The sequence below is a fragment of the Saccopteryx leptura genome, chromosome 1 (genome assembly GCF_036850995.1).
Source record: "Saccopteryx leptura isolate mSacLep1 chromosome 1, mSacLep1_pri_phased_curated, whole genome shotgun sequence".
NCBI classification, from domain to species: Eukaryota; Metazoa; Chordata; class Mammalia; order Chiroptera; family Emballonuridae; genus Saccopteryx; species Saccopteryx leptura.
Window position 1 is genome coordinate 280,758,170 of NC_089503.1, and position 6,342 is coordinate 280,764,511.

The 6,342-nt window shown below is 43.3% G+C and overlaps 1 pseudogene; it reads left to right on the top strand.

Annotated features, from left to right (window-relative positions):
• Positions 1–1,929: 1,929 nt before the first annotated feature.
• Positions 1,930–2,533, top strand: LOC136389321 (small ribosomal subunit protein eS8 pseudogene; annotated as a pseudogene).
• Positions 2,534–6,342: the final 3,809 nt, after the last annotated feature.

Genomic DNA, 6,342 nt, shown 5'->3' on the forward strand with positions numbered 1-6,342 from the left:
AGGAGATGGGGAACAGAGGTGAATAAAGTCTGGTGAGCTAGAAACCTTTGATTCTAGGAAACTCGGATAAGTCAGTAGCTTTGTGAGCACTGAATGTGAGTGGGTTTTGGAGCCCAGTGTGTGTTTTTACTTGCCCACCGGGTGCAAGCTAGGATTAAAGATAATGGCCCATCAGTTTTGGGCTCCGTTGTTTCTTCACCGACTGTCCGAATCCAATGTGAACCTGCATGGGCCATGGCTTCTGGCTTTACAGTGACACTTTTAAAAATAATAAATTTCTAAGGCTTTTACTTCACATATGAAAAACAAGCCACAAGGTTTCAATACTAATGGTTATTTAAAAATATTGCAAGACACTTACTTTACTGAGAGGCCATGAGAGGGAGAACCCAAGTATTCCAGCCAACAGCTTGCACCACGACACCAGGTTGGTGAGAAAAGCCATCTTGGGCCTTTTAGTCCAGCCTAGCAGCAGTCTGAAAACCACCACATGAGTGACATCCAACACTATGCGTAAACCAATCATAATCCCACAGAGTAAATAAATAAATAAATAATGTAAATAACTTTTTATTGAAAAAACAAAAAAACTCCAGGCCCTGGCCAGGGGGCTCCATAGATAAAGCATCCTCCTGGCAGCCAAGGTTGTGGGTTTAATCCCCAGTCAGAGCACATACAAGAAGCAACCAATGAGTGTACAACTAAATGGAACAACAAACTGATTCTTCTCTCTCTCTCTCAAATCAATAGAAAAAAAAATTTTTTTAATTCCATTAATTAAAACATCTCTCAAATCTAAGTTAGTTGTACCAGCTGGAGTATCTTTCTACATGCTATTTTTAAGCAGCTGCATGGGCTCTTTGGCAGTTCATAGTCCCCACTGTGCTGCTCAGAAAAGCAGAAAGTGTCAGCAACAAAACTGAAACCAAGTTTAGACTCAAAATACAAAAATAACACTATTTGTACCAGTTTGAAATTTTGAGGGAATGTCAGACAGACTGTGCCATTAATGAGATGTTTTCAAATGGCATCACTGAATAATTCAGGGAATTGTGACATTTAAAAACAGAGTATCAGCCAACTATAAGGGTAATTTAAGCTTCTTCAGGAGTCCATTCATCAACTCCTTTTAAAAAGTGAACCCTTTCGGCCCTGGCCGGTTGGCTCAGCGGTGGAGCGTCGGCCTGGCGTGCGGGAGACCCGGGTTCGATTCCCGGCCAGGGCACATAGGAGAAGCGCCCATTTGCTTCTCCACCCCCCTCCTCCTTCCTCTCTGTCTCTCTCTTCCCCTCCCGCAGCCAGGGCTCCATTGGAGCAGGGATGGCCCGGGCGCTGGGGATGGCTCCTTGGCCTCTGCCCCAGGCGCTAGAGTGGCTCTGGTCTCGGCAGAGCGACGCCCTGGAGGGGCAGAGCATCGCCCCCTGGTGGGCAGAGCCTCGCCCCTGGTGGGCGTGCCGGGTGGATCCCGGTCCGGCGCATGCGGGAGTCTGTCTGGCTGTCTCTCCCCGTTTCCAGCTTCGGAGAAATACAAAAAAAAAAACACTAAAAAAAAAAAAAGTGAATCCTTTCTAGGAAGGAAGGAGAGTGTTTATAGGAGCTGTCAGTAATTTAACATGGAAAAGTAAATTTCCTACTTTGGACCTCAGGATCAATTTAACTGAAGGGATTGAGATTGAGATTGCAAGATGACATGTTTTTAAGTTTTTAATTATAATTTCTCATCAAGGTGGACCAGAATTTCTCTTCATATTGTGCTACCAAAACAAAAACAAAATACAGAAATAAATTTGGTATTGATGTTCATATAATGCTGCAATTGCCATCTATAACTCTTACTGTTGAATTGTATCCCCCCAAATATGTTAAAATTCTAACACCCAGTACCTAAAAATGTGACCTCATTTAGCTGTTTGCAGCCAGTGATGAGCAATGGGCATCTCTCAGGACAACTGGCACAAGTGCCGCCGAGACCACGGGCAATAAAAGCCCCACAAGAAGTGAAAATATAAGCTGGGACACGCTGTGCCGACACTCAGATCGGCCCCTGCGACATACACCCAGCTGTGGGGAGGCAGCAAGCAGTATCACACCTTGAGGCTGGATGTGGGCAACTTCTGGGGCTCAGTCTTGTACGTGAAATACAAGGATTCTTCAATGTTGTCTACAGTGCACCCAACAAACTGATCTGCACCAAAGCGCTAGTAAAGAACTGCATTGTGCTCACTGACAGCACATCACACCCACAGTGGTATGAGCCCCACTCGGGACTGCCCCTGGGCTGCACGAAGGGGCCAAGCTGATTCCTGAGGAGAAAGCTTTTAAACAAAAAATTATCAAAGAAAGTTCAAAATTATGATGAAAGGAGAAAGAATGCCAAAATCAGCCACCTTCTTGGGGTGCAGTCTCAGCGGGGCAAGGTTATTGCATGCAACCCTCAAGACCAGGCCAGTGGGGCTGAGCAGATGGCCATGTGTTGCAGTGTGAGGAGCTGGAGTTCTAGCTGAGGAAAATCAAGGCCAGGAAAGACAAATAAATCCTCTCCCTCCTACCTTTGCTCCTGTAATAAAGGTGTTTCTTATTCTAAAACTAAATAAATGTGATCTTATTTAAAAATAAGGTCTTTGCAGATGCAATCAAGTTAAGATGAGGTCATATTCAATTAAGATGGGCCCGAAAGCAAATGAGTGTTTTTATAAAAAGAGAAAACAGAGACACAGGGAGGAAACCACTGTGTGAAGATACACGCACACAAACTGAGGGTAGAGATAGCCATGAGAAAATGAGGCCGAGACTGGAGTTGTGTGGCCACAAGCCAAGGAGTTACCAGTAACTGGAAGAGGCAAAACATATTCTCCCTTACAACTTTGATGGGAGCAGGGACCTGACAACCTCTTAATTTTGGATTTCCAGCCCCTAGATCAGTCCAAGAATAAATTTCTGCTGTTTAAAACCACCAGTTTGGCCTGACCAGGTGGAGGCGCAGTGGGTAGGGCATCAGCTTGGGATGCCAAGGACCCAGGTTCAAAACCCCGAGGTCGCCAGCTTGAGCGCAGGCTTGCTGGCTTGAGCATAGGATCATAGACATGGCTCCATGGTTGCTGGCTTGAAGCCCAAGGTCACTGGTTTGACTGGAACCCCACCCCCACCCCCATCAAGGCACATAGGAGAAAGCAATCAATGAACAACTAAGGTGCCACAACTATGAGTTGATGCTTCTCATCTCTCTCCCTTCCTATCTTTCTGTCACTGTCTGTCCCTCTCCCTCTTTCTCTAAATAAATAAAAAATAAAGCTAGCAGTTTGTGGTAGCTGGTTACAGCAGCCTTAGAAAACAAACATAACTCCCATTTCAATTGTTTAAGAACACCAACATGGCCTCTGTTCTTACTGCCTAACTTTTTAACAAAGGTTGTAATTTAGAATTCAATGTTGAACAAAAGAGAGCCAACATCTACATTATGTAAAGGAGTTCATAAAAGATAACATTTAATAGGAGGGCAGTGCAGGAAAAACAAAAGAGAAGGAAGTGTACACTCCCCACCGCAGTTCACCTACATCATACTACTGATGACTTCACTAAGGTGCCGAGGGAAAGAACAGAGACTTGTCCATGATGACAAAGTATATTCTCAGTAAATATTGAGCAAGGACTTCTACATCTTTGGGGTTTTTTTCCTCGTATTTTTAAGCCTCTGGAAAGAAGAGTTGAAAAAGAGAGCCCTTCCAGCATACAAATACATCAAGAGCCTGGTTCCCCGCAATGCTCTCAAGAGAGTGCTTTTCATACTTAAATACACATTCTTTACCCAAGACAAGTCTAGGATGTGTCATAAATCGAAAATCAATTTCCATGTGTTTGGGAAATGTTGGGCAGATATTTTTTCTCACTCTTGTTAAAGATGGCCACTGCTCTCACGTGGTGATGCTCTCACGTGATATAGCTAATTGCCCTTCTTGCTTGGGAAGGGGCTTGGTTATGCTAATGTGTGTTGTGGAGGGACTTTTGCGCCAAAAGTTTTAAGAGGAGGAGCTAGGGGGCCATTTTGGGGAGAGTGAGCACGTTCTTGTAGAGAAGAGGCGCCCATGTTGTAGCAGGGCAGAGGCCACGTGGGAGAGAGGATGCAGCCAAAATGAAAGCATTTAGAGGGACTGAGTGAGGCTATTAGGCCTTTGATTCTAGAAAAACTGGAAAGATTCTCCTGGTTGTGGAATGGGAGAAATATGTGAGTGGGTTTTAGTGCCCCGTGTGATTGTTTTTCAGTTGTTAGCCGGTACGAGTCTAGAATAACAAAATAGCTCACCAGTTTTCGGCTCTGCAGTTTCTTTACGATCAATTGGAATTAAATGCGAACCTGTGATGGTGGCCATGGCTACTGGCCATAAGATAGAGCGCTAAATTCTGCATTTTATGACAGCAAAAACAAACAAACTTTAAATATAAAGTTGTGTTCTATTGAGTCAGGAAAGAAAAACAAGGGGGATTTATAATGGCTATCACTTCCAATATGAACAAAATAATTCCATTTTTTGCACCCTAGGATATTACTTATTTAAAAGGAATTTTAAGAGTACCATCCTCACTTTTCCTATCTCGCTGTTGCTGAGGGAAGTAACTTGTAGGAGTGATTCCTTATTCAGGATGATAGAAGTTCCAGTATTGTATGTTGGACACTTTTCAGAGATTAGATCCAGTTTAATTTCTTGGCTGAATTCTTGCCTTTGTTGGATTCTCCAAAAGTTAAGGTTAATGGGGCCTTTCTAACAACTCACAGCCAGTTTCCCCTAACGAAGAAAAGTCTCAAAATGAGAGAAGAATGCAGAAGCAGCCAATGCCTTTTCATTTCTACAAATCATCAGTGATATGGAGAGTCAAGCAAGCAGGGCTAAGATGGAAACAGCATGTTTCCATTTTGAAGGACAGAAAAATCTTGCACATGTGAAGGCAGGTGGTTTTCCTGAAGCTCAGAGAAGGGAGGCTGAAAGTTCTTAATCTTCCAGCAGCGTCCTAAGCAAATGAGACCTGTCAATGGAGACAGTAGTTAGAAAAAGTTATGAAGTCAAATGTGGTCAAGGAAAAATGTCCAGTGCTTGGTTACCAGAAAAAATTTAAAAACAATATCCTCCAAAGGAGCTCATTTCCCTCACTGTTGAATCACCTTTCCTTACAGTTCTGAACTTGAACATTACCCTGTGAAGCATTGGTTGGTGACTCCCCTTGTTTTTCAAACACGCCATGTCTCTAGGCCAGAGCTAGAGCTTGCTATAAATCTCAACATCATCACCACTACCTGAAGCTCTCCCAGTGAGCCAGAGAAGCAGCCTATGCACACCATTTCAGGCTACAGAGAAAAGAGCTGCCAGCGGAGCTTGTTTTCAGACAGGCACTGCCAACTCCGTATGAAAGGCTGATGGTGACTGCCATGAACGCAGCTTCAGATTACTTCATTCTTCCCTGAAGCTTTCAGAAAAAAGCTTGCCATCAGATTTGTTTCTGTTTTTTTTAAATTCCATCTCACATGAGTGATTTCTTGGCACAAAGAACCTTTCCCCTCATGTTATATTAGGAGCATGTGCGCCACATTCCTGCAAAAGGCAAGTTCTCCTCTCACAAACAGAAAGCAAGGTCACAGAGCCTATGGCAATCCTAAACAAAGCTACATTTGGGTATCCCAAGTCACCAGGCATTAGAAAAGCTTGAATTATATTTACCCCAAACCCCTTCATTCCTTCACCTGAGTTGCTCAATATTTTGTAGTGGTACTTTTTTTTAGCTACTAAGGAAACAATTTTCTGTGATTCTGTAGGTGCTAAACTATAACTGATCTTTCTTGCAGCAATGAAAAATAGGATTATGACACTGAAAACTATGTTTACCGCTCAGCAAACACATGGGCCCCAATACTCTGGAGGGTAAATCATTGTGTCAACAGCCTGCCCTTGGACTTGCTCTCTCCAGGAAAGCAAGATGAAGACCTGCCAGGACCTTCGACAGCATTCTCCTGACTGGAAACAAGTTGAATTGTGATGAATAAAAAAATTGTTATCTTATGCCCCATTCTGCAAAGAAGCATGCAAGGAGGTGTTCCCTTTCTTTTCACCACCTACTTAATGATACACAGCGATCCAGAAATACCAGGAGCCCCATAGCTATGCTGATGCTCCCATTTATATCTTGCTTTTCACCTGAAATCAATGGATAATTTCCTAGAACCATACAATCTTCAAAATCTGAATCAGGAAGTATCAAAGAATCTGAATAGACAGATTACAACCAGTGAAACTGAAGCAATATTCAAAAAAACTTCCAACAAACAAAAGTCCTGAACCAAGTGGCTTCACCAGT